Source organism: Chiloscyllium punctatum, chromosome 30 (assembly GCF_047496795.1).
Source record: "Chiloscyllium punctatum isolate Juve2018m chromosome 30, sChiPun1.3, whole genome shotgun sequence".
NCBI lineage: Eukaryota > Metazoa > Chordata > Chondrichthyes > Orectolobiformes > Hemiscylliidae > Chiloscyllium > Chiloscyllium punctatum.
Window position 1 is genome coordinate 51,695,652 of NC_092768.1, and position 25,808 is coordinate 51,721,459.

Below are 25,808 nucleotides of genomic sequence, written 5' to 3' on the forward strand. Positions count from 1 at the left end.
ATGTATCTGAACAAATTATATCCGCTTATTTCACCCCTTATCACTTATGGAAGTAAACCAAAGGGTGAACACACCAGACTGTTCAGTTGGACGTTATTGCTGCAGCTATTCAATTTAAAAATTGTACATGTTTCAGGATGAACAGAATTGCTGAAGTGTTGCCACAACTTTGATGAAGAAAGACACTGTGTTTGGTCGAGTATGAAATGGACTGAGAAGAAATTTAATGTTGAAATTCGACATGCTGGGTTTTAACGTAATGCACTTCTATCATCTTGGATATTAACATAAAAACAACGGATTTGGAAATATATGTTGATGGTTCATTTTTAAGGTGGAGATGGGAGGAGATGTGCATATAAGTGGATTTGATCTGGACTGCTCCTCTTGTGTAGGGGTGTCATAAATCTGATGCCGACATGTCTGTAGACAAGAAAAGAGGTCACGCATGGGTGGAGTCAAGATAACAAATACCTTGACTTTCCCTTTTCGGCTTTCCATCATGAAGTTTCTTTAAAATGAAAGTTCTAGATAAAACCGTCTCTCTAAGTCTCTGTCTGTCTCTCAGTCTCCATCTCTAAGTCTCTGTCTGTCTCTCTGTCGCTCAGTCTCCCTCTCTGTCTCATTCCCCTTCTCTCTCCACCCCCCGCCACGTCCCGCCCTCCCCCCCCCACCCCCGTATCTGCTGCTGCTCCTGGTCATGCTGCCACCGCAAATCCAGCAAAATTCGTTTACTTGCCTTTCTTTCCATTCTTCAACAAGAGAGAAACTTGAAAGTGACAGACGTCTGCTTTGCTCATTTTGCCTCTGCCAAGGGTCTGTTTATTGGATCCTGCTGCATTGAAACAGTTGCTGAGTAGTCATGAAATCACATTTTATCTTGCTGTTTGTATCTTTTCTGGGTAAGAAGAAAGTTGCTTCTGCTACAGGCCCAGTACTTTGAACAATCGAATTGCATCTTTTATGAAGCGAATTACATTTGACATTGTATAAGATATTAATTCGAATCTATGTCATAATCTTGATATATTTTGACCCAATTTTGTCTGTTCAAGAGTAATTGTTCCAGAAACAAAGGTTTCCTGTGTCGATCAGTGACTGTTAAATTCAAATCAAATGTTTGGATTCATCACTATCCAAATTAAACCAGAACTGAGGTTTGGCTTTGGGACCACAGAAGTAGTTTAATCTATCTTATTACAAAGTAACCAGGTAACTAATATCATTTCCGAAGCCCTGGCAAACTAACCACGCAAAGGTCGACAAAGGAGTTCTCATGTCCTTTGTGTGTTCAAGCTGTGGCAGAGTGGGTAAGAGATGGCACCTGCTGGGCACTTGATAGGTACAGAGGACAAAATTGGAAATAGGATTATGTTCGAATTCCATGCTGAACATTCCTCTATTATTATCAGAGTGTCGCTAATTTAAACATCATTTTGAATGGATATTTCATCCCTTTCGTCAGTTCCTCTCTGATTTTTTTGGGGGGGTTACTGGATAAATAAACGTGTTTGTACAGTAACTCAAAAGCTGGAGTATAACACAGCTACCATCTGAGATCAGCATTGAGTATTCCAACCTGTTGAATAATGATGGTTTGTACTTTTCATGAATATGAAGATGATCACATATGCCATCCATAACAGAAGGAAGTTACCAGATCTTGTGAACAGTAAGATGATGGATTTTCTTGGCTTCTCCATCTCTGCCTCATTCTTAACCAAATTCTGTTTGCTTCCTCTCAGCCTCCTGCGGATTCTGCTCGCTGTTAAAATGTTGCTGATGGTCAGTGTATTGAGCATCGAGATCATAAATGTTGGGAGATCTGAAGTAAAGCAGCAATCATTCCAACTAAATGCTATCCATGAAGTTTTGGTGTAATATTCGGGTTTCCAATAAAACCACCACGCGTTACTTTCGGTTGGAATGAATGGTTCGAATGCAAAGTAGAAGAGAATGATTTTCTAGCAAAACAGTAGACATACGGATCCGATAACCAATGCTCCAGTTTCCTTGGTGCGACATCTGACTCTTAACTTATTGCAGCAAATGGTCATACACGATCAAAAGTGAAAGAAACTGTTAACCAGACAGAAACGTCAGTGTCTGCACGGAGTAGCAAGATGTTCACAGAACAAACAGGTGGGAGTAGTAGGATTGAGCTTGGGAATTAATAATCATTAATCCTCCAAAATAAAGCGTCAGTGATAAGTGTCAGTAAATCTGTCAATGCCATTGTTCGTAGATAGTGAGTTGCACACTTGGAGAGACCACATTTTCCCAAGGACAGGATCACAATAGTTGTTGCATTAGCTGTAAAAGGATTAAAAACAGAAATTAGGGATCACCCACCAGAATGATAAGAAACGAGGTCGCCATGCCTTTAAGTGTAGTTTATTTCACGATGTGTTGACGTATTCTGAATATTACTGTAATAAGAATTGGACAAGAGAAGTGATATTAATTCAATTTTCAATCGAAATTAGATTAGATTACTTACAGTGTGGAAACAGGCCTTTCGGCCCAACAAGCCCACACCGCCCCGCCGAAGCGTAACCCACCCATACCCCTACACCTACACCTACATCTACCCCTTACCTAACACTACGGGCAATTTAGCATGGCCAATTCACCTGACCTGCACATCTTTGGACTGTGGGAGGAAACCGGAGCACCCGGAGGAAACCCACGCAGGCACGGGGAGAACGTGCAAACTCCACACAGTCAGTCGCCTGAGGCGGGAATTGAACCCGGGTCTCCGGCGCTGTGAGGCAGCAGTGCTAACCACTGTGCCACCGTGCCGCCCACTAGATATTGACAGATAGATTATAGATATTGCCATCAAGTGTACACCCCTCAGTAAATGCCCATTGAACTGTACAGTTCAATGGCTCGGTGCATTCAAAACTGCACAGGCAATAGACACTGATAATATTCCAGCAACCACGCTGAATATGCATTGTCCAGAAATTGCTGCACCTCGAGCTAAGCTCTTCCAGTAAAGTTACAACGCCACCATCTAGCTGACAATGTGGGAAAATGCTCAGATACCTTCTGTACATAAAAACCAGGACAAAATCGAACTCAGGCAATTACCGACCACTCAGTCATGGAAGTGGTCATCAACAGTGCTATCAAGGATCATGTTCTTAGCAACAATCTGCTCAGTGACGCCCAGTTTGGGTTTTGTCAGGTTCAGTCAGATACTAACCTCATTCCAGTCTTGGTTTAAACATGGACAGAAGAGCTAAATTCCAAAGATGAGGTCAGAGATAGAGCCCTTGATATTAAGGCCACATTACATCGGCTATGGCATCAAGGACTCCTGGCACAACAGGAATCAAAAATCTTCAGCTGCTTCATCAAAGTCGTTCCCTCACTCATAAGTTTAGAAGCTATTTTCTTCGCCAGTGATTGCATAGTTTTCAGCTCCATTCGTGTCTTCTCAGATACTGAAGCAGTCCTTGCTTAAATGCAAAACGTTATGGACAATATCCAGGCTTGGGCCAACAAGTGGCAAGGAACATTCACACCATACAATTGCAGAAAATGACCATCACCAATAAGAGACAATCCAATCACCAACCCTTGATATTCAACTACATTAACCTCACTGAATCCCCCGCTGTCAACATATCTGAGGTCACCATTGACCCGAAACACAATTGCACTCACCACATAAACACAATTGTCGACAAGAGCAGGTCAGAGATGAGGGACACCATGGTGAATAACTCACCTCCTGACACCCCGAAGTCTATCCACCATCTACATGACACATCCATCGTGTGTGTGATGGAATGTTTCCCATTTGCCTGGAAGAGTTCAGCACCAATAACCCACAGGAAACTTGTCAGTAAACAGTAAAAATAAATCCACTCGATTAGCACCATACCTCCTTCCACTCAATCCCTCCACCACCGGCATTCAGTCGTAGCAGTGCGTGCTACCTTAAAGACGCACGACAGAAATTCACCAAAGATCCTGAGACATCACCGTCCAAACCCACGACCACTTCCATCTTGAATGACAAGGGCAACAGGTACTTGGGAACTTCATCAATAGCAAGTTAACCTACAAGCCACTCACTCCACTGTTTTGGAAATATACCACGGTTCCTTTACAGTCTTTGGCTCAAAATCCTGGGATTCCCTCCCTACTAGCATTGTGGTTCATCCCACAGCAATGGGACTGCAGCACTTCAAGTAGAAAATCAGCATCACCTTCTGAATGGCAAATAGAAATGGGCTATCAATGCTGGCCAGCCAGCGACACCAAATTACCACTAATACTTTTTTTTAAATGCGGCGCCAGACGACTGACGTTTTGCTAACGTTGTGATAATATTTGAGAAAATCAATGCTGGCCAAGTTGTTGGAGGGAATCGTCAGGAACAGTATTCACATGTATCTGGAAAAACACGGATTATTTGGAAACGACCTTCAATAGGTATCTCAGTGCCATTAGTGCACAGACAACAACTATGAAAGCCTGCAGACGAGCAAACGTTTTCACTTCAGGATGTTGCATGTTTCAAAGCGATCACTGGTAAATCTTCTAAGCTCCAGTGATTATTGGTGCAATTTACTTCGCTTCTCTTCACATGTCTATCTGTTTATTCTAACTTGACGACTTTGGTTATATCATTTTGTTGTTAAGTGAGCACGAATTCAACTTTGGACATTTTGAATTGACCACCACTGGATGAAACAGTTTGACAGAAAATTGGCCAAAATGAATTATGCAACAGTGAGGACATTTTGGCTACTTTGGGTCCCGAGATGTGGAGATGTATCGTTCAGATTTTCCAGCTCCTTAACTTCCAGCAAGTCACTGAGGACATGAAGTGTGCACCTGTTTAATCTTTAAACAGATGATTATATTGCCACAACCCATTGGATGATTTGAAATACGTACAAGGTCCAATTGTCCAAAGGTGAAAAAATATTCTTTCACGTCCGCAGCAAGGAAGTAAAAATACACTCTTGGAAGGCAACCGATCAGCAAAGACACATAGTGGAATGTTCTGAAGCAAAATTTGAAGAACCAGCAGAAATGCACATGGGACCTGTGAGACTAAAACTCTGGTATACTCAAAGTGGAAGATGGCAAAAAAACAATTGCCTGTCAGAGCTGCTTTTTTTTAGGCATTGGAGATGGTTTCCTTGAATCTCTTGAGCAGTCATTACTATTTTATAAGCTGTTGCATTATTTTCGAACACTGGGTTAAAAGGATCAAAACAACGAGACTTTAACAGAAGAAATGGAAGAAGAGAGAAAAGGGGAAAAAGAATATGGTCTGTGAAACAAACGAAAAGCAAACGCTGTCTGACACAGCAGTTAATCTGTGCAGTTCCTGCTTCTGATGTTCAAGTATCTCTGGGGATCATGAAGCATTGGATAAAAATTAACAAACACTGAAATTAACAACTGGCCTTGGAGGAACCTGTCTGTAGACCTCAGAGTATGTGAACAGCTATTATGAATTTGAAGGAGTTCACTTTACCTTGAAGAGTGACTGAGAGTGTTTTGCACTGAGATCTCAGTTGTCATGTGACTGACTGGCAGTCTCAGAATGCACTGGAAAATTGAAAATAAGTAACTTTTGGCTGTTTTCACAACAGTTCAAATGTACGCAATCAGGTTAAATTATATCCAAGGATACTAAAACACAGCCGAATTTGAATTCATTGCTTTTGTCAACTTCGAACCAATGAAATGATCCAATGTTCAGAGTGTAAGTAAATTGGAAATTTGTCACTCAGCCAGTGAGAGTAACTGCTACTTATCGACAGAATGCCATTCAAACACTATCAAAGGGACCTTTCAAGTATGAAACATCTTTGCAGCAAAAAAACCTAAGATGACCCATGGACATCTCGACCTGAAAGAAGGCCTGAAACAACGCTGACAGCGGCTGACTGGTTTCGAAATGAAGTTGATGTAATTTAAAATTTATAATTTAGTGGGAGGGAGATAACAAACGTTTGAGAGTTGTAAAAAGTTGTGGTTTTAGGAGGCTTATGTCACGATGAGGCATTGATGGCTCAGTTAGATTGCTTTAATGATACGAGTTAGTCAGGAACAACCTAAAGAGAGAGGTAGGAAGAGTTCGCAGAGGACATCGAAGTCTTGGCTTTTAGGATCAAGAAAATCCCTAATTCTTTGGAGAGGCATGACAGGAATAAACAATGACCAGAATAAGATTAGGGACATTTCCGAGAATTCTCTGAGAAGCTCGGAAGGAGATTGCAGAGTCTTTTTCTTTGATCTTTATGTCGACATTGGCGACAGAAGTAGTGTCAAAAAGGTTGAAGGAGAACAAGTGTGGTCCCCTTGTTCAAGAAGAGGAGTTGAGACAACCTTGGTAATTTTTGATCAGTGACCCTTACTTTTGTCGAGGACAAGTTTTTGCAAATGCGTATAAGTGATGTGATTTATAATATTCTTGAAAGGACGAATTTGATTTGGGATAGTTTTGTGAATAGCAGGTCATGCCTCGCAAATCTTGAGTCTTTAGGCAGGTGATCAAACAGGTGGATAAGGATAAAACAGTTGATAAGGTGTATATAGATTTCAGTAAAGCATTTGGTCAGGTTCCCTACGAAAGGATATCGCAGTAAATATGGAAGCATGGGATTGATTTTGATTCAGCTTTTTGCGTCAGAAATTGGCTCGCTGTAAGAAGACAGAAAGTGGTGGTTGATGGGAAGTGCTCTTCGTGGAGTTAAGTTGCAAGTGGTTTTCCTTAATGATCTTTTCTGGGGCCACTGCTGTTTGCAACTTTTACAAATCATCTTGATGAGGGCCTAGAGTAATGGTTTAGTAAATTTTCGGATGACTCTCAACTCGGTGGAGTTGTGGACAGTGCAGGATGTTGTTGGCGTTTACAGGGGGACAGATATAAGCTGCAGAGCTGGGCCGAGGGATGGAAAATAGAGTTTAATGTAAAATAAGTGTGCAGTGGTTCATTTTGGAAGGAGTCACAATAATACAGGTTACTGGGCTAATCGTTAAATACATGGTAGTGTGGATGATCAGAGTGATATCCGTGTCCAAATGCATAAATCAATGGAAGTGGCCACCTTGGTTCGCAGGTTTGTTAACAAGACGTACAGTATGTTGGCTTTTGTTGTCCGAGGAATTGAGTTTCGGACGGGTGTACAGAAAACTCCAATGAAATGGCTGTTATTTTCTTTTTGCTGACTTCCACCCACAGTGAATCAGCAGACTTACACTATATGGTAAGGTCATGGAGGTATGTTGCTTAACAAAGAGATGTTGGATTGCAGGTTCCAGGCTCCTTGCAAGTGGAATCGTAGCTAGTTACACATGTGGGGAAGGCGCTTGGTATATTTTACTACATTGGTCAGAGCATTGAATATATGAGGTTACGTTGTGGCTGTACAGGACTTTGGTTTGGCAGTTTTAGTATATTGATGTAATTATCGTCTCCCTCCTAAAGGAAGAATGTTGTGAAACTTGAAAAGATTTAAACAAGATTTGAAAGGATGTTGCTAGGTTTGGAGGACTTCAGCTCTGGGAAGCGGCTGAATAAGCAGGGGCTCTTTTCCCTGGAGCGTTGGAGGTTCAACTTTGGCCGTTCTCGAGGCTACCATCGCAGCAAGGTATTTTCCCTGGGCTGCGGGAAATCCAGAACTGGAAGGGAGAGATTTAATGTGAGACTTAAAAGTGACTCAAGAGACATGACAGATTGGGGACTGATTGCGGGATTTGAAACTGCAAATGTTCGGTGCTAGAGTCTTTATTTCGGGTGACAGTTTAGTTTCGGAGACAATGCTTCGGACAGGAATGGATCTTTCAGTCGCCAAAGTTTTCTGGTTGTGGATGTTGCGTCTTTGGAAGTTTCATAAAAATTGAATGCGTCCAAGTAGCAGGAATTAGCAGAGAAGTTGCAGTTGGATCTGCCTGCTTCTGTGGGGGAAGCAGAGATAATTACAGCAGTCGATCAGCATTCAAACTTGCTGGAGAAACCATCAGAATCAAGAGAGATGGCAGGAATTCAGTTGCGTAAAAAGCAGCTTGAGTTAGAGGTGAGAGATAAGGAAAGGGCAGGAGAAATGAAACAATTTGAAGGGATGGAAAAGAGAGAGCGGATAAAGAAAAGGTGACAGCTTTGAACCTCAAAACTGACGTTTAAAAAGGAAAGTCAGCTTAAAAGCGTGAAGATAAAGGTTGAAGGTAGCCTTAGTTGGGAAGAAAGGGAGGAAGGGCAAGCCGCTGGTAATCAGGAGCCTGGTGACAAACTGTTGAAGTATGTTCAAGCATTGCGTAATCTGATGAGAAGGATGCAGAAGCCTCTTCATCTCATTTGAAAAGGTGGATAAGCAAATGTCATGGCCAGTGGCAATGAGGTTTTTGTTGATCCAAACGAAACTTGTAAGTAGGGCTGGTGATGTATTCGCATCACTATCAGAGGAGGTATCTGGGGAGTATGAGGAAGCGAAAAAAGATATTTGAAGCGCTTGTGAGCTTGTACCAAAAGCCAGTGTTTGTGGAATCCAGGCAGCGACCCTGGTCAAACGTATATTGACTTTGAATGGATCTAGCAGAGTAACTTTGAAAGATGGATAAGAACCAAGCAAGCATGTGATGCTCTTATAAGGGTAATTATTTTGCAGGAATTCAAAAATTCACTGCCTCAATAGTGCGACCTCGTGTGGAAGCGCAGACAGAAAAAAGAGCAAGGTTAGCAGCTGAAGTAGCTGATAATGATGACCTGGTTAATAAAACTCGGGTTGGATCCCAGAATCAATTTATGTTCATGAGGGATAGAAACTGGGACAAAGAGAAATTATCACGTGGAAAGGGAAAGGTTAATCTGAGTGAAGATCATAAAGACAACTTACTGCAGGGTGGAAAAAAGAAACTCTTGAGGCAGAAAAAAGAAATGAAAAGGCTCGGTGTTTTCATTGTATTAATGTCTGTTGCACACAATCACAGTGTGGGTGGGCCACGAGAATGCCAGATGTAGGTAAACCAGACAAGCCTGGAAATTTTGTTGGACTACAACAAAAAGCCCAAGGAAAGTTAGACAACTGCCTCAGAGTGTACAAGATGACAGAGGAAGTGGTTAAAGAGGAAGTGCCAGAACTGCTTAAAAAATATACATGCAAAGCTAACGTTTATTGATATAGGCCAGAAGGAATAGGTAAGAAGGTCACAGTATTAAAGGACACGGCATCCCCTTAGTGTGAAATGCTGAAGGATGGGGAAACATGCACCACAGAGGGACAATTGCCTTAAAAAGGCACTACTAACAAGAATTCATGGTGAGGCAAAAAGTGATAAGTTTAGTAGGCTGAGTCGAGAGAGACCAGAGAAGTGTGGAAAATTTGTGGTTGGAGTACTGGACAAGCACTCAGCTCCAACAATGCAATCTATCCTTCAAAATGACATAGCTGATTCACCAGTAGGTGTGCTGCCTATCCCAGTTGAAACGCCACTGGAGACACAGGTAACTGGAGACATGGAAGAAGGTTATCTCGGAATGTTCCCTGATTCTGTGATCACAAGACCACAGAAGCAGAAGGTGAAGCAGGAGGGATCTAAAGGGACAGATAAGGAAGCTTTCCAAGTGTCATCAGGGACTGTGTTCGATCACATAAGTGGAACAGTGGAGGAGCAAATACGTGAACATTGCAGTATCTTTAGTTCTGCTGAGACGTTTGAATTACATCAAAGAGATGAGGAGGTACAACAGTTATATCAAAATTCATTTACACAGAAAGAATGCGAATGCATCCCTTTGTGTTTTTACTTGACAAATGATGCCCTACTGAGGAAATTGCAGCATCTAAGTCACTCTTCACAAGAATATTGTTTGACTGCACAGGTAGACTGCCTGAAAAAAGGGGGAGCAAGTACTTGTTAACAATAATGCACATGTCCACTAGATTTCCAGTGGCAATTCCATTACACAACATTACAGCTGAAAGGGTGGTAGAAAAATGACTTAGTTTTTTTTCTCACTAGATAAAGACTACAACTGAAGATTCGGTCACATGAAGGACAAAACTTTGCATCCAAACTATTTAAGGGTGTTATGGATAATTTGGAAATAAATCAATTCAAATCTATTGCGTACTCTCCAGAATCGCAGGCAGCGCTAGACAGTTGGAATCAAACACTAAAGAGCATGTTGAGAGCTTATGGTCAGGATGATCCAGATGATTGGCATAAGGGTGTTCTGTTTGTACTTTGTCCGATCAGAGAATCACGAAATGAATCAATCAAATTTAATTCATTCGAACTAATTTTTCGGCATGAAGTAAGCGGACTATTAATATTGATTTAGGAGAAATTAATAATTCTGAAGTCAGAGAACGCACATTTAGACTATGTGTCAAATTTTACAGAATGAGTAATGAAAGCTTGGGAGTTGGCGAGACAGCATTTAAAAGTATCACAGCACACAATGACGTGGGAAATGGATAAGAAATCACAATTTCAGAATTTTGCGATTGGGCAAAAGATATTGGTTTCACTTGCAGTAACAGGCGAGCCTGTAAAAGCAAGGATTTGTGGATCTTATCAAATCAAGAGGAAATTGAGTGTGGCGAACTATTTGCTAAAGACTCCCGACAGGATTAGATCTCAAAGATTGTGTCATGTGAATATGCTCCAAAAGTATTTTGATTGGAAGGAAAGCAAAAGGTCAAGGCGTTACTGATTACAGCACAGAAGGAAGAACCAAGTTCAGAGGATTGGACATTCCTCAGTCAAGTTGATCTATGTGGAACCTGTCAAAAGTTGGGATCAATTATGGAGTTACCTTCCAGAGGAAAATTGAAATGACCTGAAAGTGTTATTACTATCACATGGGGAGATGTGCAGAAATCAGCTGGTAAGTGGTAACCTAATTGTGCATAATGTTGGCATAGGAGATGCTGTTCCGATAATGCAACATGCTCCTTGGCATAACTCTCTACGGTTAGCACAGGTTCAGAAGAAGTTACGCTGCATGCTCCAAGATGGCTTAATTGACATGAGTTACAGAGACTGGAGCTCAACCATCATCATGATGCCAAAGCCAGTTGGGACCCAACAGCTACGTGTGGACTATCACAAAGTGAACGCTGTTACAAAGACTGATGCATATACAATTCCGTGGTTGTAGGACTGATAAGAAAAAGTGACAAACACCTTGAATTTCATTTCCGAAATTGCTCAGAAGGCGACTGGCAAGTACCTCACTCCAGACACTTTTCAGAGACTGACTAATAAGGTCACTGCTGGGTTACCCAACTGTGTGCTGTGTATTGATGACCTGTTGATTTTTGATCACTCAAGAAAAGAACATTTGCAGCATTTATCGGACTTGTTCGATTGACTTCGGAAGGCAGGCTCAGTGGTAACCCAGTCAAGAAATGAATTTGCCAAAGCTCAAGTCACCGTCCTGGGCCCTGTTTTTCGACACGGACACATGGACCCACGGGATGGGGAAACAAAAGTAATTGGGGAAGTACCCACACCTCAACAAAAGAAAAGCAATACTCCGGTTCCAAGAGTTGAAACAATTTTACCGAACGTTTGTGCCGAATTTAAGCAATGTGGCTGGTCCACTCACGGAATTGTTAAAAAACAGCAACAATTTTCAGTGGACTGTGGTCTGTTGAAAGGCATTTTAAAGTCTAAAACTGTGTTAACCAAGGCCCCAGTATTAGCCACACTGGATTACAGGAAGCCTATCAAGGTGGCTATCAATAGCAGTGATGTGGGTTCGGTGCATTGCTCCTACAGTTGATGGCAAGGGAACAGAAGGATCCTTCGGGTATTTTTCCAAGAAGTTGAACATTCATCGTCAGAAATATTCAACGGTGAATAAAGAAACTTTAAGCTTTGCGCTTGCCTTACATTTCAGTGTTTATATCACCAGCATCTGAGACAATCACATACACTGATCACATAAAAACGTCTGAGTGTGGAAAAATTAAGGACAAAAGTGTCAGACTATTTATTTGGAGCTTGCTGTTTCAGTCGTTCAATTTGACATTGGTGAATGTAGTAGGTCGCGAAAATGTGATTATTGTTGTGTCATCGAGACTAAATGAGATAAGGAACGATCGATGGCGGGTGTGCTGTGTTCTGAATTTGCATGTCGTTGTGCATGTCTGTCACCTAATAGTTAGTATGGCATATACGACTGACGAGATTTTGAAGGGTTAAAACTGAAGCCTTTATTTGGTATTGATATTTCATTTTTTTAAAGGGGGAGATGTCACAAAGCTAATCGCTTCTTTTTTTTCTGAAATCTGTTCCTTGGCACAAGGATAGTCTGTCCTCGATTTGTTTGATCAACTCGGCCTGGCACTAATCAGTCTGGTTTGGTGCAGAGATGAAAAGTACTTTGACATGATTTCTGTTTTTATAGAAGCAGATGTCACTTCCAGCCAAAGTGGTCATATTTTAGAAGTGACCTGTATACTGAAAGGGGAGTTGTCAGCTCTCTAGCTAAGTATTTTAAGTCAATCTTGAACTGTTTGGAATTTCAACAGTGAACTGTCGGGAAAGTCTGTCTCCTTCTAATTTCAACCTGTAAGCGTGCCTTCCATTTAATCTGTTGTTCAAACGAAGTTTGCTTGTTGGGACTTTGTGTATATTCGGAAAAAAAACATAATTACTTCTAGTTGGATAGACTGAGTTCTGTAGCGGTTCTTTGTTCTTCATGTTTTGTTGTGCAATTTTATGAGTAATTCTTTGTGTGTTTTAAATTTAGTCAGCCTAGCTTATTTAAACTGGGTAATTTTCACTGTGCACTTATGGAAACAAATTTCAAAGTTACGGTCTGGGCTGCATGCTTCAGAATGTTTTGAGAGGTCTGGCCCCGTCCATTACAATGTTTACTGTCATGAACCACGCAGTCAGTCGAAATTTCTGATGTAACTGCCTTGTCCAAATTTCTCTCCAGTCTTGGTATTGGGTACGAGTCTGATTCTGATACAGCATTGGTCATCCGATAGTCCACACAAATTCGTTGAGTGTCATCACGTTTGGGAAACATCAGTATTGGCGAACTGCATTTATTCTAACTCGATTCGATTATATCTTCTTTGAGAATCGCATGAACGTTCTTGTGGACCTGCGTGGCTTTGAAAGGATGAAGTCTGAAGGGGATTTGTTTTACGAAACAGCATGAGTCCTTCACATCTTATTTCTGCATATGTCGTTCCACTGTTGCAGCAAACCATCCTATTTTGTTCCCTGCCCATGAGACAGATAGTTCACTCATTATTCCACACCTCCAGGGTCTCCTCGTTGAAGCATATCAACCTATACGTTACCTGGATTGGATTACTAACACGGCGAATCAGTAACAAACAAGTGTTTCTTCCGTTCCCTCTCTCTGTTATAACAAACTTTCAACATATTTACATGACATACACAATGCAGATACTCTGCCTATTCAGGTCTTTCCTGCACCATTACATGAAACAGTATATCCGTTAACTGAATCTCAACTCCTTCATCTTTCTCTTCAGTTTTTGCTCCGCGCTGTGACTTATGATTTTGGGATATTGTTACGACCCAGCCTGGAAGAATTCCAGGGCATTTTTCTTTTAACTCCTCATTTCCCTGGTCTTCTTTGAACTTCTCTGCAACAAGATGTGTCACTCCGATCTTGGATCATGGTGAATCGTTCCCAAGAACAAACTGCATTCCTGGAACTGAGTCTGTCGATCAATCTCACGTTTACTCCCCTCGTCTTGAGTTGGCACTCCAACCTGATCTTACATAGGGGAACGGAAAATTTCTGTCCATCTGTCCCACAGATTACTATTTCCTCAGGAAACATGTCATAAGTAGTGAAAATACGTTCATCTCTTACTGTAGGAGAGTGGTTAAATCTTGTATCTCTCAAAGTTGTAGCTTGTTCTTCTCTGGCGGCGATTTTTCTGAGTAAATTTCACCCACAGAGGCGATGTCTGTCCAGAGAGCAATAATTAACTCCTTACCTAGCCGTTGTCTAGGCTGTGCACGCCCCTCCAGCTTCTCGACTTTGCTTGTGGTTTCCTTTACAACTTTCTCAAATATCGCTGACTTAGCTTATTCGAACACATATTTTCCCCCTGTGCCTTTCTGTCATGACCAGCACTATGACTTTACGTGTCCCAACTTCTCAAACAGCTGGCACTATAATATTCTGCGTTCCACTCAATTGCAATTAAAATATTGGCGATATTTCAACTTCTTTCCACTCTCTTGGGCTTCTTGTCTTCAAATGTGTGATGTACTCTTATCAGTGTGTTCTGCTCTATATTTGTAGATTGGGGTCTCCCTTTCTCAATATCTATCCCTCGCAGGATGATATTCATTTTTCTTTTACTTTTAATTTAACCAAGCAGAAGTAACCGAAATTAAAAAAAAGTTTCTCCAACTGTTATGAACATGTGCGTATATCTTTAAAAGGGTTTTTAAAAACCACAACTACCGTACCCAGAATTATACGTCCTCAAAAGTGGCGACACTATAACACTGGGCTGAACGACTTGATAACGTCATTCGAATAATTTAAATTGTTTGGTTAAATTCAAATGGTTGTCAAAACAGCAACCAAGTCAGCAGTATATTTCACAACCAAATGTGACATGTTTCCAATTTTCCAGTCTACTCTGAGACTGTTAGGTAGTCATATGACATGTGCATGTCAGCTGTCAGTGGAAAACAACATTCCCACTCTCTTACATGTACAAAATCAACCTCACAACAGTAGCACTTGGGTTACCAGACAGAGGTAATTTGGGTGAAAGGAACGTCCAAGCGAAATTCAAGCAGATATTTTTGGAAAAATGACGTGGTTGCATTTTGCAAGTCATGTCATACGGGTCACAGACAATATTTGTGGCGCTGGAGAAGCACAGCAGGTCATGCAGCATGTCAGGAGCAGGACAGTCGACCTTTAAGCCAAAGTCCACATACCGCGCAATTGGAAAATATCAGGCAGTGATAATACCAGCACCCGTAATACTACCAGCACCCGTAATACTACGTCAATCATCCAATGAATCATTTTAAAAGACTCTCAATTGATTGCATCGGGCCCCCTTCAAAAACAAAAAAAGGTAACAATGTTTGTTAACCTCAAAACATGCGTCTATTTGTTTCCCAGAGGACACCACAATACATAGTATCACAGTTAAAGGATTGGGTAAGATTTCCTCTTTTATTTAGGAATATGGACTACTCAGACAGCTATACTTTGATCAAGTAATATATATTTCGTCAAAAGTATTCAATGAATATTTGGATGGCTGAAGATTAACACAAATCAAATGCACTACATTTAGATTCACATTCAGCTTTCCAGCGATGGCATCATACATTGAAGACCACATTGAGCACCAACAAAGAAGACTATCCGGCGCATATTTGGATGAAAAAAAATCATTTTCTACTTTTTCCAATTAGGAACGCAATTAATTAATCAAATACAGTCAATCCAATTGAATCAGTTTTTGTTTGTGAAGTAAGAGGTTAACTTGAAACTTTAAAAGGAGAAACTGATAAGTCAAATATTAAGAGGTTCACAATTGGACAATGTGTCAAGTGTAATTCAGAGGTTGTGTAGAACGAGTGAGTTAGCGAGAAAACGATTAAAAATAGCACAGTGTGTGATGAGAAAGCAGCAGACAGGTCTTCATAAATACTTAATTTTTCTCGTAGAGACAAAGCATTAGGGGTGCCATCACTAATAAGTGAACCTTTAAAGGCAAGCTTTCATGGCACTTATGAAAGTGAAAGGAAATTGCTTGCAGTGAATTATTGAGTAAGAACGCCAGATAGGAAGAATTCTAAGAGAAGATGTCTTCTGATTTTTTTTTTTCAAAAGGTGCTGCTTGAGCAAAAGAAAGCAAAAGGAGACTGTGTTACTGGTTACATCTCAGTGGGAAGAACAAGAACTGACGATTATAAATTGTACATTCCTCAAATTAAATTGCAATACAAAGAATGTCGAAAAAAAGGTTAAATTACGGTATTTCTTTCAAGCGGAAAATCGATATAACCTGAAAGACGTATAACCATCCCTTGAGCGAGTATCTTCGTATAAGGCGGAAGTATTAATCTGATCTAAAATTCAGTATTAATTTTAAATAGAAACATTCAGTCCCATGAATCATAAGAATTCCTTCTTCACCGACTGCATGAGAAAGTCACGCATAACTTTTATTTCCACGTCCCATGTGCAATCTGGTCATATCCAATCCCATGGCGAGGAGTGTGACTTGGGCTCTTGCATGCTCACTTAAAATAGTTTTATGACCCATCCGCCTCCTGATGTCCATTGAATAATTTTGCCAGTTGCTCCAAAAGTTCTTTCATTGTGTGAGGAGAAGTTGCAAGTGAAGGTAATTGTGTTGCAATTAAGCAACATCCTTAACCACCCAACCCTCTACATTTAAGACAGTTTGAAAGGAAATTGACAGTATTCTCGCAAATCATATACTCGAAATTAGTTCGCAGCAACTGGAGATCATCTATAGTCATGGTCCCAACACTAAATGGTACATAATGATTACGTGAGGACTATGGAGCAAAATCAATGCAGTAACGAAATCTGATCCATAGCTAATTCCACCTTTGGTAAAATGTAACGACACACTCGAAGACATTTCTAAGGTAAACGAACTCTGAGAGTATTGGCAAATGCATTTCCTTTAAATGCAGAAAGAAAGTTTGGGTTTAATTTGCCCTAAATAGACTTCACAGGTGAAAGTCATGCCTATTGGTATGGAAAATGCATCAGCCATATTTAAATGACTAACAAATTACGTAATTTATGTGCTGTTCAATTATGCGGTGTGTCTCAACAGTTTGGTGACTTTTCCTCACCAATGAAATGATTTTTGCAGCATTTGGCAGAATGATTCAATGGACTTCAGGAGCCGGGCCTGGTCATATTTGTTTTAGTGAGTATGAAAGAGCCCAAGTCATTTTCCTCGGTCATGTGATTGGATACGAACAGATAGCCCCATGGAACTTGGAAATGTAACGTATGTGTTTTTCTTTCTCATGCAATTGATGAAGAAGGAATGCCTACGTTTCCTGGGACAGAGTGTTTTTATCGAACATTAATACTGAATTTTAATAACGTGGTTTGTCAACTAACTGACCGTTTGAAGAAATGCAAAAAACTTTTGCGTATGAATTAGTTAAAAAAGGCATTTGAAAATTTGAAAAATGTGTTGACTGCTGCTCCGGTGTTTGCAGCGCCTAATGGTTATTTCTCGCTGTAGTTCAATATTCGTCAGAAGGTATATTCACTATTGAGAAGAAGATCTTCAATATGGTGTTGACCTCGCAACGTTTGAACACTTATGATGCCAGCAATGTATCAGAGCAAATTGTATCCGTTGATTTCACTCCTTATCGCTCATGGAAGAAAAGAAATAGGATAAACATACCAAACTGTTCATAAGGACTTAATTTTTCCAGCTATTCAATTTGAAAATTGCAGACGTTTACAGATGAACAGACAGAATTGCTGATGTGTTATCATAACGTTGATGAAGGAAGACACAAGTGGTCAGTAGAGTAAGAAACGGACTGAGAAGAAATTTTATGTTGAAATTTGACGTGCTGAAGTTTAATGTAATATATTTCTATAATCTTGGGTGGTAACGTCAAAGCAACGCCTTTAAAAATGTTTTTTTTTTAATGTTGATTGTTCAATTTTAAGGTAGAGATGTGATGAGATGTTCCTTTAAAATGGATGTGATCTGAACTGATCCTCTTGGGCTGGGGTGTCATAAATCTGATGCCTACTTGCCTGTAGACATAAAAGAAATTATGCATGCGTGGAGCCAGGATAACAAAGACATTGAATTTTATTTTTCGCTTTCCATTGTTGAAGCTTTTTTTAAAAAAATGAAACTGCTAGTTGAAGCTCTCTCTCTCTCTCTCTCTCTATCTATCTATATATCTATGTATCTCTGCACCAACCACCTCTTCGCTGCTACTGGTACTGCTGCTTCAGCAAAACCAGCAAAATCCGTGCACTTATTTCTTTCCATTCTCCAACACGAAGGAAGCTTGATTGTGATGAATATCTGCTTTGCTCATTTTGCCTTTGCCAAGAGTGCATTTAACAGATTCCGCTGCATTTGAACAGTTGTTGAGGATAAATGAAACCACATTTTATCTTGCACTTTGTATCTTATCTGGATAAGAATAAAGTTAGTTTTGCTTCAAGATCAGTAATTTGAAAAATCAAATTGCATCTCTCATGAAATTCTTACGTTTGACTTTAAGTAGGATATTAATTCGAATCTAGGTTATAACTTTGATATGTTTTGATCCTATTTTGCCTGTTCAATAGTAATTGTTCCAAAAGCAACGTTTTCCTGAGTCAATCAGTGAGTGTGAAAATTTACTGAAATGTTCATCACTTATTCCCACATGAAACAAGATTGAGGGTTGGTTTTGGGACCACAGATTTCTTCTACTCCATCTTGTAACAAATTAACTAGATAACTTTTATCACTTCCTAAGCTCTGGTGACCGAGCCTTGCAAAGGGAAATAAAGGTGTTCTCAGGTCCTTTTGGTGATCAAGCTGGTGCAGAGTGGTCTGAGATGGCGCCTGCTGAGCTCGTGTTAGGCACAGACAGAGGACATAATTGTAAATAGGATTCTTGACTTCCATGCTGAACATACCTCTATTCTAATCAGAGTTTCACTAATTTAAACATAATTCTGAATGGATATTTGATTCCTTTCGTCAGTTCTTCTCTAAATTTTTTCTGGGTCACTGCATAAATGAACGTGTTTGTGCAGCAACTCAAATGCATGAGCATAATGCTTGAAATGTCTGTGATCAGCATTGGGTCATTCCAACCTGCTGAATAATAATGGTTTGTAATTTTCATGAATATGAAGAAGATCACATACACCATCCATAACAGAAGGAAGTTACCAGATATAGTGAACAATAAGATGATGGATTTTCTTCGCTTCTCAATTTCTGCATCACTCTGATCCACAACGTGTTTGTTACCTCTCAGCCTCCTGCGGATGCTACTTACTGTTAAAATGTTGTTGATAGTCAGAGTATTGAGCATCAAGATCAGACATGTTGGCAGAACTGGGGTAAAGCAGCGATCAATCCAGGTAAATGCTACCCATGCAGTTTCGGTATAATATTCTAGTTTACAATTACACCCAAAGTGTACAGTTTCGATTGTAAAGAATGATTCGAATGCAAAGTAGAAGGGAATGTTTTTGAAACATAACAGCAGACACACGGATCCGGTAACCACTACTGCAGTTTCCTTAGTACAATATCTGACTCTCAACTTAGGGCTGCAAATAGTAATAAAGCGATCAAAAGTGAAAGCAACTGTTAACCAGACAGAAGCATCAGTGGCTGCACGGAGTAGTATGAAGTTCACAGAACAGACAGGTGTGAGCAATAGGAATGAAGTTGGGAAATAATAATCATTAATCCTCCAAAGTAGAACATCAGAGATAAGTGTCAGTAGATCTGCCAATGCCATTGTTCGCAGATAATGAGTTACACACTTGGAGAGACCACATTTTCCCTTGGACAGGATCACAATAGTTATCACATTAGCTGTAAAAGAATAACAAACAGAAATTGGGGATCACCAATCAGAATCATAAGAAACAAGCTCGCCATACTTTGAAGTATAGTTTAACTCAAGATGTAGTGATGTGTTCTGAATATTGCTGAAACGGGAATTGGACAAGAGAAGTGATATTAAATTAATATTCAATTGAAATGAACTACTTATTTTTACATTAAATAGACACCCCACAGTTAATACCCATTGAAGTCTACAATTATCTTTCCAGTATTTTTCCAGGATCTGCTCCCTTTCCCCTCCAACTGAAACCTGTGATGTCAGCCTAGCAGAATTTCCTTGCAAATCAACGAAACAGATCAAAATTCTACAGCTCTTCCACTTAAGTCGTTAATGGTGATGGAGAATTAAACAACTCACTGAAGTAGGAGCCTCCATCGTCCTCAAGGATGGAGGAATCTAGCATATTAATGCAAAGAATTGGGCTGATGCATTTAGAACATTCTTCAGTCAGAAGTGCCTTTTGGGTGATCCACCTCGAGCTCCTCCAGCAGTCCCCACTGTCACAGGTATCATTCTCCAGCCAATTCGATTCACTCCACCTTATATCAGGAAACGGCTGGAGGCATTTAACACAGGAAAGGCAATGGACCCTGATAACATTCCAGCAAACACACTCAATACGTGTACTCCAGAATATTCTGCACGTCGAGCCAAACTCTTCCAGTACAGTTGCAACATTTCCTGACATTCTGGGAAATTGCAGTTATCTCCTGTGCACAAAAAGCAGGGCAAATGTAACCCGGCCAATTATCGTTCAATCAGTCTGCTCTCCATCATCAATAAAGTCATGGAAATTGCCGTCAACAGTGCTATCAGGAACCATATTCTCAGCAACAATATGCTCAGTGACGCCGAGTTTGGGGTTCGTCAGGTTAGTCAGCTCCTGATCTCATTCTTGCCTTGGTTCAACCATGCAAGCAAGAGCTGAATTCCAGAGATTAGGTGAGAGTGACAGCTCTTGACAAGGCTCCATTCCATCGAGTATGGCATCAAGGACCCCTGGCAAAACAGGACTCCACAAGCTTCAGCTGCTTTATCGAAGGCATTCCCCTGTCATAAGATCAGATGTTTGGATGTTCGTCACTAATTGCATAGTATTCAGCACCATTCGCGACACCTCAGATACTGAAGCAGTCCTTGCTCAAATGCAAAAACGTATGGACAATATCCAGAGTTGAGCTAACAAGTGGCAAGTAAAATGCACGCCATACCATTGCCAGAAAATGACCATCACCAATAAGAAGGAGTCCAATCATCAACCCTTAACATTCAACTTTCTAAAGGCATCGCCGAATCCTCCACTGTCAACATCTCTGAGGTTACCATTGACCAGAAACACAATGGGACTCACCGCATAAACACAGTGGAGACAAGAGCACGTCAGAGACGAGGGATACCATGGTGAATATCTCACTTACTGACAACCCAACGTCTTATCCACCATCTACAACACGCATCCATGAGGAGTGTGATGCAATATTCCCCACATGCCTGGAAATGTGCAGCTGCATTAACAGTCAGGAATCTTGAAACCAAACAGGTAAAATTAATCCTCTTGATTAGCACCACATTTACTCACATTCAATCTCCCCACCACCGGCACTCAGTAGTAGCAGGTGTGTGCTATCTAAAAGATGCACTACAGAAATACACCAAAGATCCTTAGACGACACCTTACAAACCCACGACCACTTCCATCCAAGAAGGACAAGGCTAAAAGGTACTTTGGAACACCACCATCTGCAAGTTACCCTTCAAGCCATTCAAGACACTGGCTTGGATATATACCACCATTCCTTTACAGTCGTTGGCTCAAAATCATATAATTCCTTCCCTATTCGTGCTGTGAGTCAATCCACAACAATTGGAGTGCAGCGTTTGAAGAAGAAACTCAGCATTACCTTCTCAAGGGCAAATAGAGTTGGGCTATCAATAAAAGCAAATTATTGTGGATGCTAGAATCTGAAACCAAAAGAGAAAACGCTGGAAAATCTCAGCAGGTCTGGAAGCATCTGTAAGTGGAGAAAAGAGCTGACGGTTCGAGTCTAACTGACCCTTTGTCAAAGCTCTCAAAGGCTATCAATGCTGGCCAGCCAGCTACATCAAACAACCACAAATGAATCTTCTTTTTTAAAAAAATGTCGGAACAGTTTTCTCTGTTCTTGGATGACGATAGAACAAAGACAAAAAGAAAACTCAGGGCGCCTTTTACATGCAAAAACCACAACCCAACCTGGATATGGATCATGAGTGGCAGCAAATACTAAAATTACTTTGTTTAATCAGGTTTTGTTTTCACAGACGGGCGGTTATGATGAGAATCTGCGGGAAGAAAATGAACATATTAAACATTATTCGTACAAATGGCCAACTAAATGGAATGCATTTCTCGCGGACAGCTCTCTGATCCATGTGTTTTGTTTACCCATCTAGTTTGCTTCAATTGAACCACGGGTTAATAATCAACTCCTGGTTACATCTGAGGTGATCCTGCATAACCTGTATTCTTGGTCCTGTTATTCATTTTGCAGACGATTTTCATCCTTTCGATGGCTTTTCGCTCTATGTGGATCACAATAAGTAGGCTCTCCATGTCTGAGTGTAAGCTCTTCCCATTCCAAGGCAGATATCCTGAAAAATGGCACATGGTACACAAAACAGACTTTCAAACTCAATCATTTTCGAACAGAGAACAATTTTCTATATCCCTCAGTGTACTGTTACTTCGCAACACTCTAACCCTTTTTGTACCATCTACAGGAATGACATATTTTGTCATACTGTATTGTTCAGTTCGAACTCCAACTTTGCGGTTCTCACAGATTAGATCAGAAAACTGTGGTACTACCGCATTCAATCGCAAAAGTTGGTGCACAATTTAATTTAACACAGGAGGAGGAGGGTCCACAAATAATTCCAACCTCAATGATGGGCGAACCCAGCATAGCAGTGTAAAGATGAGGAATTTGCAACAGTCTTCATCCAGAAGTACCAAGTGGATGATCAATTCTGTCTTTCTCCAGACCTCCGCAACTTCATAGAATGAGAGTGGTATCAAGTGAGCCAAGGAAATCTCGAATCAATGAGAATAGGATAGAAAGCTGTCCATTGTTGGATATCATTTGTTTCACTTCACAGACATCTCGACATGAGTTCTTAGGATGGTGTCTGATGCTCAAATATCTTCAGTTGCTTCATCATTTAACTTCCCTGCACCACAACGTCAGAAATAGGAATGTTTGCCAATGATGACAAAATATTCAGCAGCTTTCACGAGTCTACAGATATTCCAGAAGACACTGATCAAAGACAACAAGCTTGGGCAAAATTAAGTCTTGGACGAAGAAGTGGTAAGTACCACTTAGATCATGTAAAAGGCAGACATTGACATTCTCCAATATAAAAAGCAGACATTGACATTCTCCAATCAGAGATAATAGACAATAGACAATAAGTGCAGGAGTCGGCCATTCTGCCCTTATTTGTGATCATGGCTGATCATCCTCAATCAGTATCCTGTTCCTGCCTTATCCCCATAACCCTTGATTCCACTATCCTTAAGAGCTCTATCAAACTCTTCCTTGAAAGTATCCAGAGACTTGGCCTCCACAGCCTTCTGGAGCAGAGCATTCCATACACCCGCCACTCTCTGGGTGAAGAAGTTTCTTCTCAACTCTGTTCTAAATCGCCTACTCATTATTTTTAAACTGTGTCCTCTGGTTCGGGAGTCACCCATCAGCAGAAACATGCTTCCTGCCTCCAGAGTGTCCGATCCTTTAATAATCTTATACGTCTCAGTCAAATCCCCTCTCAGGCTTCGAAACTCAAGCGTATCCAGGCCCAGTTGCTCAAATCTTTCACCGTAAGATAGTCCCGCCATTCCAGGAATTGACCTCGTGAACCTACACTGCACTCCCTCAATAGCCAGAAAGTATTTCCTCAAAAGTGGAGACCAAAACTGCGCCCAACATTCCAGGTGCGGTCTCACCAGGGCCCTGTACAGCTGCAGAAGGACCTCTTCGCTCCTATACTCAATTGCTTCTTTTATGAAGATCAGCATACACTTAGCTTTCTTCACTGCCTGCCGTACCTGTGTGCTTCCTTTCATTGACTGATGTACAAGAACTCCCAGATCTCGTTGTACTGCACCTTTACCTAACTTGAGTCATTCTAGGTAGTAATCTGCCTTTCTGTTCTTGCCACCAAAGTAGATAACCATACATTTATCCACATTAAACAGCATCTGCCAAGCATCCGTCCTCTCACCCAGCCAGACCAGGACACTCATTTTGTTTCTAACATCCTGCCACCCAGCTTTGTGGCATTAGCATTTCACCCTGCCACCCAGCTTTGTGCCATCAGCCAATTTGCTAATATTACTTTTAATACCTTCATCTATATCATTAATGTACATTGTGAAAAGCTGCAATCCCAGCACTCAGCCCTGCGGCACACCACTGGTCACCACCTGCAATTCCGAAAGGGAGCCGTTTATCACTTCTCTTTGTGTCCTGTCAGCCAACCAATTTTCAATCCATGTCAGTATTTTGCCCCCATACCATGTGCCCTAATTTGACTCATTAACCTCCTATGTGGGACTTTGTCAAAGGCTCTCTGAAAGTCCAGGTACACTACATCCACTGGATCTCCCTTGCCAATCTTCAGAGTTACGTCCTCAAAAAACTCCTGAAGATTAGTCAAGCATGATTTCCCCTTCATAAATCCATATACACTCTGACCTATCCTGTTACTCTTATCCAGATGTGTCGTAATTTCGTCCTTTATAATTGACTCCAGCAATTTTCTCACCACTGAGGTCAGATTAACTGGTCTATAATTCTCTGTTTTCTTTCAACCTTCTTTCTTAAAAAGTGGGACAACATTTGACACCCTCCAATCCGCAGGAACTGATCCTGAATCTATAGAACATTGTAAAATGATCATCAATGCATCCACGATTTGTACAGCCACCTCCTTCAGTTACTTGGGATTCAAACTATCGGGTCCCAGGGACTTATCAGCCTTCAGACCTAACAGTCTCTCCAACACCATTTCCTGCCTCATATTAATTCCCTCCAGTTCTAGTCAAATAAGCCTACAATTGCTCCAGGACTTTCGATGACTTGATCATCATTGAATCGGGCACGATCAGTATCGCAAGAAGCCAGCTTTCCCCTGAAACTCAATAGGTTTCCACGTATAAATGAATTGGTAGAATATCTATAAAAAGGCGAATATACTGCTTTGAGTACCTCACCTCCTGATTTCCCAAAGCCTGTCCAGTATGTGCAAGCCACAGGTCAGGAGTTCATTGGAATATCAGGCACAAGTCTGTATGAGACATCTCCAACAATACTCAGGAAGCTTTAAAATACTCAGGACGAATGCACTATGCTGTTCCTTTAATAATGTTATGCTGTCCTTTTTGTTGTCAAAAAGGATTGTAAAATACAAAGATTCTGTTTGAACTGGGGTAAGGGCACTTTGTGGCGAACAGATACTGCCTCAAGCAACCATCACGTGCAAGGGATTTTACTTTTTTTAACATACACCATTAAAATAAAAGGGGGCTGGTCAGTTTTCCCTGTTCAAAAATGTTTTCCGGTTTTGTTACTGGAAGGTGTTTGTTCGAAGTTTCTAGTCAAATAAAGCTGCTGGGAACAAAGTTTCCCTGAATCAACAAACGTTTCTGGCTGCCTCTTTCTATCTGACATCTCTCTTGGCAGAACCTTTTGCCGGGGGTACGTTTATGGTTATGTTGCAGGATGTTTGGAACAACATGAGTAAGTGGCGATGCAACGGTTGGGTTTTCAGAGGAGTTATGTTATATTATGTTCTCTTTTGTTCGTATTTCATTCGGTAGACTGCAAATAAATTTTGTTAAAACTGAGCGCTTGGGCCAGGTGTGTCTCACTTGGAATAATTTCACTACACCTGCCTAAAAACCTGGAAAAGTTAGGGTCTGGGCTACCTTCAGTAATTGTTTCGAGGGTGTCTGACCTGCTGTATAACAGCAGGTTACAACTGCTTTACTCAACATCATACTCTCGGCTTCTCGATTGTGTTTTAAACTTAAGAAACTGTCTTGAGAACAGTTATAGTGGTAAGAGTTTTCCTTTTGTTAAATCCCAGAGCATTCATCCTTTTTACGAAGTCCCAACGCTCTGAATTTAACTCCGGAATCT